This window comes from Palaemon carinicauda, chromosome 8, assembly GCF_036898095.1.
Source record: "Palaemon carinicauda isolate YSFRI2023 chromosome 8, ASM3689809v2, whole genome shotgun sequence".
Taxonomy (NCBI): Eukaryota; Metazoa; Arthropoda; class Malacostraca; order Decapoda; family Palaemonidae; genus Palaemon; species Palaemon carinicauda.
This window is the reverse complement of record NC_090732.1, coordinates 51,848,277-51,860,776: the sequence shown is the minus strand read 5'-3', so window position 1 is coordinate 51,860,776 and position 12,500 is coordinate 51,848,277. Positions and strand designations below refer to the sequence as shown.

Below are 12,500 nucleotides of genomic sequence, written 5' to 3'. Positions count from 1 at the left end.
TAATTATTTTTACTTGGGTAAGTATTTAAGAAAAGCCGGCGATTACTTTAGGCCTACCTTAGAATGTATTTTCGGGGTCTGTTCGACTCTTCGTATTTTAACGATCAATCAGAGAGAGAGAGAGAGAGAGAGAGAGAGAGAGAGAGAGAGAGAGAGAGAGAGAGAGAGAGAGAGAGAGAGAGAGAGAGAGAGAGAGCGAGCTCTCACCGAAGGAAGCTGTTCGTTTGTAGATGAATGATAAAATGAAATGTAATGATGTCTTGGCCCAGGCCATTGATGTGAAGGATTTTTTCAGAATGCAACAATGTAATGGCGGAGGAAGTCAATCGTTAAGATTTATTGTTCGTCTATGAGTGGAATGGTTCACCCTGGACAAGCGACGACAGGTGCCAGATCTCTCCTTAGCAGAATCAACATTATCTTTTGATGCGTCGTCGTTGGCTTTTGAAGATATTGTGGAAAATCAATAGTATTAAGACGAATTGTTGGAGATGTATGTTTATATTGGATACTGAAACTAAGTAGATGATTAAATTAAACTTCACTACCACTGTCAATTCGGGATTTATCAAAGTTGGTGCAAATGTTAGTGTGTCGTAGTTTAGTTTTATAACCAACAAAGATATTTGTAAAAAAAGAAAGGGAGGTTCAAGATCATACAAATAAACACGTGTAGCTAAACCAATTTAATTTATTGATTTCTTTTGTTATGAAAATTTATGATTCTCAAAGAAATTGTTTTTAGACCATACGTATGAAAAATGCTAAATGAATATTTTTTTTTTTTTATCTACGATTTGGATACTTCATATGACCTAGATATATTTCCGGTACATTATTATCTAATATTACTTTTAAATTGTCATATCCTATGTGAAATTTAACCAAGACATTAATTGTACTGTTTGAGATTAGGAGCTGTCTGTAGAGACAAACAGCCCACCCATGTTGGCACCTAAAACCAGCGATCTTTAAAAAAAAGCCTTAAGAGTAATATGGATTCAGTATTACACAATTTCCAATATTCTCTCTCTCTCTCTCTCTCTCTCTCTCTCTCTCTCTCTCTCTCTCTCTCTCTCTCTCTCTCTCTCTCTCTCTCTTCTCCTAATACCGGTTTGTTATAATTTTTCGATGCCCAGTGTGTAAATTTACCTAAAAGGACACAGTAAGGAAGATACATGGCGTACTGAGGTTGACGTCATAGAATTAATTAAGATGAACGTTGTCGAATTTTTTCTACTGTGCATACGAGGGCACCAGGGGCGACTCCTTTGATGGAACTAATTTGATATGTTTTTAAGAAATTGGCGAAGCGTAAAAGATATTTTACGGTGTTCTATATCTCCTGTCGACAAAGAAGTGACGATGTATTTAAGAGTCTCTTGAGACTGTTTTTTCATCCATTTTATGAAAGTTTAGGAGGCAATTTGATAATTTTCACTTTTATGTCATTTCTTTCTCGTGTAAAGTTATGAAGTGATTTTATGCATTAATTTGGGCTTAAAGACATGTTTGAACATAGTTTGTATGGTAGAGCATATGTATAATATATATATATATATATATATATATATATATATATATATATATATATATATATATATATATATATATATATATATGTATATATATATATATATATCCTCATGGATTTTGTAATGCATAGAACAGTTGGGGATGGCAGAGAAGGATTGGACTGGATTGGTAACAGGAAATTAGCGGACCTAGAGTATGCCGATGATGCTATCCTTATTAGCAAAACGCCATAAGACGTGCAGAGCTTGCTTACCAGAATGCATGAAATATCACGTGAGGTTGGGCTCAAAATAAATAAAAGAAAGACAGATGCTGAGGATGGAATATGCAATAGAAGATGAAATACCTTTGGAAAGAGAAAGGATTGATGATGTGGAATCATTTAATTATTCAGGAACTATCAACTCTAATACAGGGTCTTAGAGTTCGAGTTTAATGAAAGATTGAAAAAAAAAATAAATGAGACATTGGCCAGGCTAAGTAAAATATGGAAATCAAATCGCCTGTAATTACACAAAAAAATCAGGCTATATATCAGTTTAGTGAGATCGGTGTTATTGTATGGACATTAGTAGTCTGAAAATGAAACTGTATCCGTAGGATTTTGTAGATTTGTGAACAAATCCCTCAGAAGAATATTGAGAGTTAAATGGCAGGACAGGATTAGAAGTGAAACTATAAGACAGATTACTCAAGTGCCATATGTGGATGAGATCATGATGAGGGGTAGATGGAGATGGGTTGGGCATGGTCTCCGCACTCTACGAGAAAGAATAGATCACCAAACTTTCAACTGGTCTCCACAAGGTACTAGAAGAGTTGGAAAACCCAGCACTGCATGGTTGAGGTCTATGAAGCATGAAGGAGGAGGTTATGAATGGAGAAGCATTGATTTAAAAGCTCTGATAGATACGATTGGCGAAATCTAACTGAGGCCTTTGCGTCATTAGGCGTCGGAGGAGATGATGATATATATACATATATATCTATAAATATATATATATATATATATATATATATATATATATATATATATATATATATATATATATATATATATATGTAATATGTGTTTTTTTTTTTACTTTAGATTTATAATGAATAGAGAATATCTTAATAGCGTCCAAAATTCGAAGACAGCATCTCAGGGCAAACTAACCTACTGTTATTTTTCAAGATAATATGCAAACTGCACTTAGGTTTTCCATGTATTATTTTTCTTAAAGGAAAATATTTGAATTAAATTTGAAATGTATAAATGATTTTTTATAAGGCTTTGCAGAATTTCATGAGCGATCTCACAAGTACTCCTTCTCTTCCAAGAAACCTATGATTCCATTCTTGCAACGAGCTTGACGTCTGTTCTTCTGGAACGTCCTCTTCTGACCAAAGCAGACTAAACTGTGAGGCTTGCTCGCCCCGCCCCCTCTGAAACTGAAATTTGCGACCTGTGTTGCTTTCGGGTTCGATTCTGTTTGGAGCGGCGCCTTTGCTTATGAAAAGATGTGATCTTGATGCTCCAGCATTTTCTTTTCAATGAAGTAGTTTCGGCAGTCCCTACTATGTCGTTTCACTTCTTTCTCTGGGGAAGTTTAAGATTCCACTGTTGCAAAGGGTTGGATGCAGAATTTTCAAATTTGGGCTCGTTTGAGGAGCGCAGCTTAGAATGTGAAGCTTACTCGTCCTCTCAGAATGTCTAAATTTGAAGACTACATTGGTCCTTGATACCAGTTGTTATGTAACGGCATCACTCCCCACAACATCAAAGTCTCGTTTGGATGTTAATCTGTATCACCGTCGTTCAATTAGTTCATTGATCAGTGGCCACTTTCCTCTTTGTAAGGGTAGAAGAGACTCTTTAGCTGTGGTAAGCAGCTCTTCTAGGAGAAGGACACTCCAAAATCAAACCATTGTTCTCTAATCCTGGGTAGTGCCTTAGCCTCTGTACCATGGTCTTCCACTGTCTTGGGTTAGAGTTCTCTTGCTCGGGCACACTGTTCTGTCTTATATCTTATTTCTCTTCCACTTGTTTTGTTAAAGTTTTTATAGTTTATAAAGTGATATTTATTTTAATATTGTTGCTCTTCTTAAAATATTTTATTTTTCCTTGTTTCCTTTCCTCACTGAGCTATTTTCCCTGTTGGAGCCTTTGGGCTTATAGCATCTTGTTATTCCAACTAGGGTTGTAGCTTAGCATGTAATAATAATAATAATAATAATAATTATATATGTTGCATAAGATTTTTCATGATTCAAACCATCATTTGCATTCAAACTTTTCCAGACTGTACCATCCTCTACGTATTACTAGGTATGCAGTTAATTCTAGAGTTGCCCTTTCCATCAATAAGTTCTAATCTATACAGTATTGTAGAAGTTTTATTTGATCTGCGATCAGATTGTGGAATGATCAGCTTAATCTGGCAGGGTTGTCGCTTAGCCAGTGATAATAATAATACCGTTACCACCAGTATGGGTAGTCGTGGTAGTTGTTGTAATAAAGATGATGGTGATGATATTGACATTAATAAAAAAAAAAAAGTAATTTTGACATTCTCTATATTTATAGAACCATACGTTAAAAAGGTACCCCTAGTGAAATATATTCATGGAAGATGGTAACTTTTACAAAATCATTAGCATTATTTAGTTGTTGAAAAGAAAAAGGGAAAAAGTGTGTGAATATATATATATATATATATATATATATATATATATATATATATATATATATATATATATATATATATATATATATATATATATATATATATATATATATATAGTTGGTGTGTTTGTGTTTAAGATAGAGAGGTGCATACTTGTATACATTTTAATTTCCCTTTCATCTTATCTTGAAAAATCACATGCTTAGTTTATGACACTTTAGGTCTTATCTGGTATACAATTCTTCAAAATATCATTATTGAATTGTAATCAGTGGTGCTCTTATTTTATCGTCGGGTCATTTTATTGGATTATCTTAGCCCGATAATGAATGTTGTCGAGATATTAAAAGTCCTTTGTTTGGTTTCTAACAAAATGTTAGGGTCAAATGTTTTTGCGATCTTTATTTAGTTTTTGTGTGCGTTAGTTTTTCAATAGTAAAAAATATAATTGTGTACAACCTCGACTGTCGGACTAGTTAGTCACCACTGCCTGCTATAATAACACGCAGAATAAAAACACTTTTGTACAAGCTTTGGGACTTGATACTCTTTTTTGATGGTATGTATTTTCTTTTCTTTATGAAAGTTCCTTCGCCTGTGGTAAAATTATGGTATTTTTATTGCAACTTTATAATATCAGACTTTCGGGAAGTCTACGGGCAATAAACTTAGCTGAGCCCAATATGTATGCAGAATGAAGCTACCTTAGCTCGTGCAATGTCTCAGGGTCTGGTCTTAACCGTTTTTTTTTTTTTTTTAAATGAACGTCATTTTTGACGGTAGGTCGAAACATCTTAACCAGCCACTCTTATATTACTGTAAGTTTTTGACGACGGTTTAAGTACACTGGTACTTATCATTGTTGTTATAGCTATTCTTTTTGTATTGGATATCTTGTGTGGCAATTGTATGCATCGAGGTACTGTATATATCGATAACAGTAATTTGTCATTTTGGTGATTGCCATTGTTATTACTTTTAATGACAGGATTATGGAAGTTTGGTTCACTGACGCTGATAGCCGTCTGTTATTTTCCTGTTTCTTACATTACGTAAAATTTTCGTTTGCAATTAGTGCGCGTTTTAACGTGGTATCGTAAATTCTTAATCAAGTGGTTAACAGGAACCTATTTTTAGGAACTAGCACGAGTGTAGTTACACACACACACACACACACACACACACACACATTGCAGCAGCATATCAAATATCCAACTTCATGCCTTCTGTCATGGAGAAAGGGGTGAACTGTGCGTGGGGAAGGAACGTTAATTTTCATTATTAATTCTCGTGGGTTTGGTACTGTGGATATACTCGTAATATGCTGATTTATATGGAAAGATATTCCCGGTGTGCGTTTCATTTTCCTTCTATTTCTTTAAAAGGCTTAAGAGATTCAGCAGCCACGAAGGTCATGTCTGGTTAGAAAGTTAATGTTCTTATAGGAAAAACATCATGAGTAAATAGGATGAAAGTCCTCTAAATTGAGAACGTGAGAGACTGTCTGTTTAATCTTTTGCGACATCTTATACCAGTTTATTACTGTTGCTCTGGTATAATTGGACTGGGTCTTTTGGGTGTTGACATCCATCAAAATCAGCCACGTAATATCATGATCCTATTTTCGAAACGGTCTCCTGAATAACCTGTCGTCAGTGGTTGAGTCTTCTTGATTTATGTATTTTTCGTTCTTTTAAATAACGCCTTTCTGTTGCTAAGGACACTTAATAGGTAATCGCCTTTCACATCTACAATTTGGAATAGCTTTTGTCGCTCCACTTCGGTTTTCATTTGTGTTTTGTGCTGTTGGCGGTAATATCTTCTTTGTTTTTCTCTACATTGATTCTGGCTACGTCATGCATTTTCGTAGCTCATGCCTCCATAAAAGTAAGAACAATAGATGAAGATGTGGTCTTAATTATGACAGGCGTTTCTATGTGTTCCTTTCATTACCTTAGTGCCTGGTGTAAACTGCATTACCTAACTCCTTAATCGAGCTTTGCTATAGCATCTTCTGAGCAAACTTATTCCACACTGCTCGCTCATCCTTTTTATTATAAGGTTGTGCTGTCTTAAGGAATCGAGCTTCTCAAGTTAATGGCCTTCGGCTTGAGTCACAAGGATGGGAGCATATGAGGAGTGATGATGTAACCACCACTTTATTTTTCTTTTTTACTCTGTTTACTGGCACCGTTTTCTCTCTCTCTCTCTCTCTCTCTCTCTCTCTCTCTCTCTCTCTCTCTCTCTCTCTCTCTCTCTCTCTCTGATATTTTCTTATTTTCACCAGATTCTCCTCCTGCATATGTTATGCAAGTCCCGGATTGTCCTACCCCCTATGTTTTTTTTTTCTTTTATACTTGCCACCTCTGTTCTAGCTTAACTTTAACTTTTAACTTTGTCTCACGTTTTACATCATTATCATATACTTCCCTTGTTTTTTTTTAACACTCAAAATTTAACATTAACTTCGTTTTATTGTTATTTTGTGTTCCTTTGTGTATGGAGATACGTTATTTACGGTTTGTTATTATATTCAGTTCTGACTCTTCTCTTTCCACTTCTTTTTATCTATGTTTTTGCTGTGTGATTTTCCTTATGAAAGTTGACGAATAATAGAAATGTTCTACTCTTACCAGATTAACATTAAACTGGGTGCTTTTGGATTTAGTATTTCCCTTTATTTCTAACTCAATATTTTCGACTTCACGATTTTGAAATTGTTAAACGAGCTGTTGCGAACATATGGCTTTTGTCATTAGCTACGATCCTCAGTGTAAGGAATCACGTAGCTCGTAAAAGATTGCCATAAGACATTGGAGTTTTGATTGGGTTAACAGTAGCATTCAATTGACAGTCGCAAATGATTTATGTTAGTTATGGAGTTAATTAGTGTTTTTTAGCTGTTACTTCAGAAATACAGTAAATTCTTTTTGGGTGACATTTCGTTGTAACGAAGTGACTACTAAGTATCATGGCATTCAAATATATGTATAGATAATACCATCGTTTTTGCAGTGCAGATGTTAATATTTCATCTTTTTTTTCTAAATATCAGCTAAGATAGTATTTTTTATTTAACTTGTAGACTTTAGAAGAAATTTTCATAGATTCCAATTTATTTATTTCTGGCCATAAGTTTTTACATATAATCTGTAGAACATGTTTATATTTCTAAGATTTTTGGAATTGTCGTAAACATACAGAATAATTTTTCCATGTATGTATTCTCTTATTATTGCTTCTACTCAGTCTTTTTGCTCATGAAAGTATGTTAAGAATATATTGGAAGTAGTTATTCTTCGCTGGTATTCGGATATTTCTAACAACTGGTTGGCAGTCTTAATTGCTAACACATCTTATGGGAGTTGCTGGCATTCTTGTCCCAGTTTTAGTGATGAAAGAAGTACTTTAGATGTGGGGACAACCATAGACACATGTCTTTGGTTTGGCCAGCATCCACAATTGTACTTCGTTCCATGTGACAGCTCGTTTCATGTTTACGCTGTTTATTGCAAAGGTCATCGTATTTGTTCAAGTTTAGCTTTCTTATAAATATATAGACATTTTGAATGAATCTCACATTTTACTTGAGGGACAATTAGGATTTTCTTAAAGACTTCATATCCCAGCTATACAAAACCCCAAAGCAGTATAGTACAGCACTCCTTAATTCGCCTGCTCGTTTTCCGTGTTGCTTCAACCTTTATCGCGGTATTTTACTCCTACCCTTTTTAATTTTATATAGCTTTTATGCCTTTTGACGGTAGTGTATAATATAATTCGTGTTTGTTTGCTCTTTATATTTGTGTCACTTCCCCTTCTTATTTACATCTTATACTGCTTTCCGAATTATATTAGGTTCGTCTCGCACTTGCACCACAACCTTTAATTTTAAATATTTGTAATATCTTTCCTTTCCTTCATGTATGTTTTTCATTTTTTTAACTACCACACCCTTTTCCATCGTTGAAGACGCCGTCCAGTTCTTTCGGTTATTTTTCATGTATTCTTAGCACCTTCTTCATTTAACGCAACATGGTTTTATCCGTCAACTAGTTCGAATAACCCTAACTTCATAGATATTATATTATTTCCATCTTCACATAACTTTCCATATATTCTTTTAATTCTGGCCCATATATGTTCCTTATTTCTTTTTTCGCATTTGCTATTCACACCGAACATTTTCGTTGTTAAGGCAACCGTTATCCCAGCTTATACAGCGGACATTAGTTCAAGTTCACCATGGTACCGCTCTCACGCAAGTGGGAGGTAATTTTGTTCGGCAGTGACCTTGGGACTTAGAGGTCTAATTTGTGTAAACAGGATAAATTAGAGTCCTACATCTTCTCTCCCAGCCCTCATAATTTTTTCGTCAGGAGAATTTTCATGAACTACTTATATTTTAACATTTTCTGTTGTGCAACTACCATTTATTAGCTTTAGTCCTTTATCAAATTTCTACCATTTATGATATTCAGTGGTGTGTCATTTTTATTCCCATCTATTTTTCCTTCCCAATATACTGTATGATGGGTTACTTCCAGCTTCACATTTCATTCTTTTAACATCCTTTAGTGACTTAGTCTCATGACAATTAATGCAAGTAGTCATAGCCTCCGATATTTCATCTCTCTTCGTCACTTTTTAACACATCAGTTTTTCTTTTTCTTTTCAACGACTGTCTACTTGACCCTTCATATTGTACTACCATTTTTTTTTTCTCAGAGAGGGCTTTTGTCTGTTGTCCATTAACACTTAGCTTATTAATTTTCATATTGAGAAACAGTGATCCAAGAGAAATTAAATTTGATAGGAATGACCTTGATACGGTCTTTATATGGTGTTACTTTTATTCAGATGGGTTAGCTAGCTAACTGCCACCATTCGTTTCATTCACCCATCTTTCCAATCAACTAAAAAGAAATAAAAAAGAAAAATCTACAAACGTGGTAGTCTTGACTACCACGTTTGTAGATTTTTATTTCTTATTGTAATTTTTATTTCTTATTGCAATGTCTATTAAATATCATAAGCATTGAAAAGTAAAATTTGACGGTAATGTTCCTTTGAGGAAATTAGTAGTAAATATTACCTCTACGCATTTCACCAACCAGGATTTGGATGAGCTACAGTTATCTTAGGGCTAATCGAGTTTTTTTTTTTTTTTTTTTTTTTTTTTTTTTAGAATTGCGTCTACGTCACTCTCCTTCCGTGGCTTATATTATTCTTAAAATAGTTAATTTTTTCTTTTTACTTCCTCTGATTTTTTCTTTTGTGTCTCTTCTTTTCCTTAACTATTCTTTATTTTAATACTAGAGTGTGTTTTATAATATTTTCCTGCTGTCCTATTTTTTTTATAATCTTGCTTCGCTGTCTTGTTTTGTTCCTCCTCCCCCTACTCTCTCTCTCTCTCTCTCTCTCTCTCTCTCTCTCTCTCTCTCTCTCTCTCTCTCTCTCTCTCTCTCTCTCTCTCTCTCTCATTTCAACATCTCAATTCTTCTTGTCCACGTTATCTCCTGTATCCTTAACCAAAACTTTTGCTACACCTTAATAAAACTCCCCATTTTCATATCTTCTACTTTCCCTTCTGCCCTATCGCCTTCCTTTCGCCCTCTATTAAATCTTACCCATATTTTATCTTACTTTCCTCTCTTTAATTCTTATTCCTCTTATACGCAACTCTTTTATAATTGATCAAACTTTACTGTATTTATGAGGTTTATATTTTTTTTTTTGCTTCCATGTGTATCACAAACTGTTTATTTTATTTAGTTGTATTATAATACAGTACCTATTACTTTGCCCATCTCATTTCTCCCGTCTCAGTATTGGTATTAAGATGTTTTGTTTGTTCTAGCTTATGTTTAGCTAATTTTCCTCCAAATGTTTACATATTCTTGTCTTAATTCATCTGACCGGCATCTTTTTTGTAAGTGTTTACTCGCCACAAACTCCCTTCACCCAATTATTGTCCTGTACGAATTTTGCCATCTGTTTGCCCTTTCCCTTTGGAATTCCTTCTTACCCTTTTCATTCTATTTTCATCATTTTGGTATCAATTTTTACTTTCATCATTCTGTTTTTTACTTTCTAAGGTCAATACCTTTAGCCTCCTAATTTTTTTTTCTGTTTCTCTAATGCGTTTAAGGTATCCTTCTCGTATTCTTCCAATCTTTCATTTTGTGTTTACGTTCCATTGTATTCAACCTTCAATATTCCTTTCCTTTTCTTACTTTTTTCTTTGAGCTAAGCAGTATTTTTTATTCTTACTACTACTACTACTACTACTACTACTACTACTACTACTACTACTACTACTACTACTACTACTACTACTACTACTTTTCTTTTACCTTATTCTCAATTCCAGTTGTTGTTGCCTCCTTAAACCTTTTATTTGTAACTTCTGTTTGCGTCTCAATCGTTCCATTATAACTTCCCATCTTTCCTTAGTTTGTTGTTATTGACAACTTCCACCGCCTTTTACGAACATTTTTCCAAGGTTTTCTTCACCTTTTTCGTCTTCTACCCTTAGGCTCGCTCGCTCTCTCTCTCTCTCTCTCTCTCTCTCTCTCTCTCTCTCTCTCTCTCTCTCTCTGCTGCTGCTGCTGCTGCTGCATTGCGGCTGATCTTAAAGTAGAACTTCAGCTCTGAAACGAGAGGTTGGAAGGAAGAACTTTGATGGGAATTAATGGTAGGAAAGGAGTAGCAAGAAGCGGTGAAGGCGTTCAAGTTCGTAATTCAGAAGGAAGCGGATTTAGAGTGGGAAATTAGCCTAACGACTTATGGTACATGATCAATGCGATAAATTCCTTTAAGCATCGAAGTCCTTTTTTGCCTGTGTTAAAATGTTTTCTATGCTTTTGCGTAATGTTTTTATTTTGAGTTTTGCTTCATTTTTAAAAGAAAGTTTAATGGAATTTGAGTCTGAAGTTTATTTCTGGAATATTTGTTCATTTTGAAGCAGCTCTATTGCCATAATGGATAATATGATCTTGCTCCCAAGCTTATGGTATTTCAGCCACGTTTAGCCAGCCATTATTTTTCTCCTAATTAGGGTGTAACCACGGTATTGCTTATCGTGCTACTAAAACCGAAAAACTGATGCCATATCGGTAGCCAAGGTCATTACAAGAGATTTGCTGCTAATGGGAAAGGGAACTATCCACGTAAAAATTTTATTCGATCCGTGGCATAAATTTCCTTGAGTTTTGGAATTGCCATTGGGAAATGATTTGTATAAAAACATTCAGGTAAAATAATTTTCTCTCCACGATTTGTATTTTCCCTATTTTCAAGAGCTATTTTAATCAGGAAGGTAGTTCAAGTCAGCACCAAGACCTTGCTATTTTTTTTTTTTTTCATGTTTTGCAATTTAAAATCTTTTTTATCTCTAAATTTCCTACTTTTGGGTGGATTTCAAATTAGACTTATGAGACCAGCAAACCTTGCTGTATAGGCACATATCTAAATACGCGCTGTTTCACATTTTGGAGAATCTTTTTCTTAGGAGCAATGGTATCTTGTAGTAAACTAAATGAAGGCCTTACTTCATTTGTATTCCTGAATATTTAAGCTCATTCCCCTCCTCTTTGATTTAATTTTTTTTTTCATGATAAACTATATGAAAGCCAAACCATAGAAAATAATGTAATGTGACTACTTTGTACCTATTGTTAAGGTAACAAAGACTCAAGCTTCAAAGTACGTGTATGCAACATGTGGCATGAATGTTACAAATCTCTGTTAGGGTAAGCTGTAGGTTATGGTAATTCATCAGCTTTACGCTTTCGCATGTCAAGGGTCTTAAATGGATTCTGTTGAAGATTGCGAAAGTGTCACTGATCTATAATACTATTGAGCATCCTTAAGAAAATTGTTCTCAGTATTATATTAATAATAATAATAATAATAATAAAAACATAAGTAGCGAAGAGTGAGCGATAATTTTAGTAAATGTTCGGAAAACTTTATAGTCATGAGGAAGTCTTGAGTTTTTTTTTTTTTTTTTTTTTTCCAGTCCACACCCGCAAACTTTCTTATTTTGTCAATCCAACGTCTTTTCTTCCTTCCCCTGCTTCTTTTTCAATCTCTTGGGACCCGTTCTGTTATGCTTAATGTCCATCTATTATCTGTCATTCCCATTTTATGTCCTGTCCATTTCTTTTTCTTAAATGTTAGAATATCCCCACTTTTAGTATGCTCTCGTATCCATGTTGCTCTTTTTCTGTCACTTAGTGTTAATCCCATCATTATTCTTTCGATAGCTCTCCGAGTTGCAACTAGAATTAA

General features: G+C 34.4%; 1 protein-coding gene across 1 annotated transcript in view; it reads left to right on the top strand.

The window, feature by feature from the left end:
- LOC137645226 (nucleolin-like) overlaps window positions 1–12,500 on the top strand; it is a 204,456-nt gene that overhangs the window by 90,861 nt on the left and 101,095 nt on the right. The gene's annotated exons all lie outside the window — the stretch shown is intronic.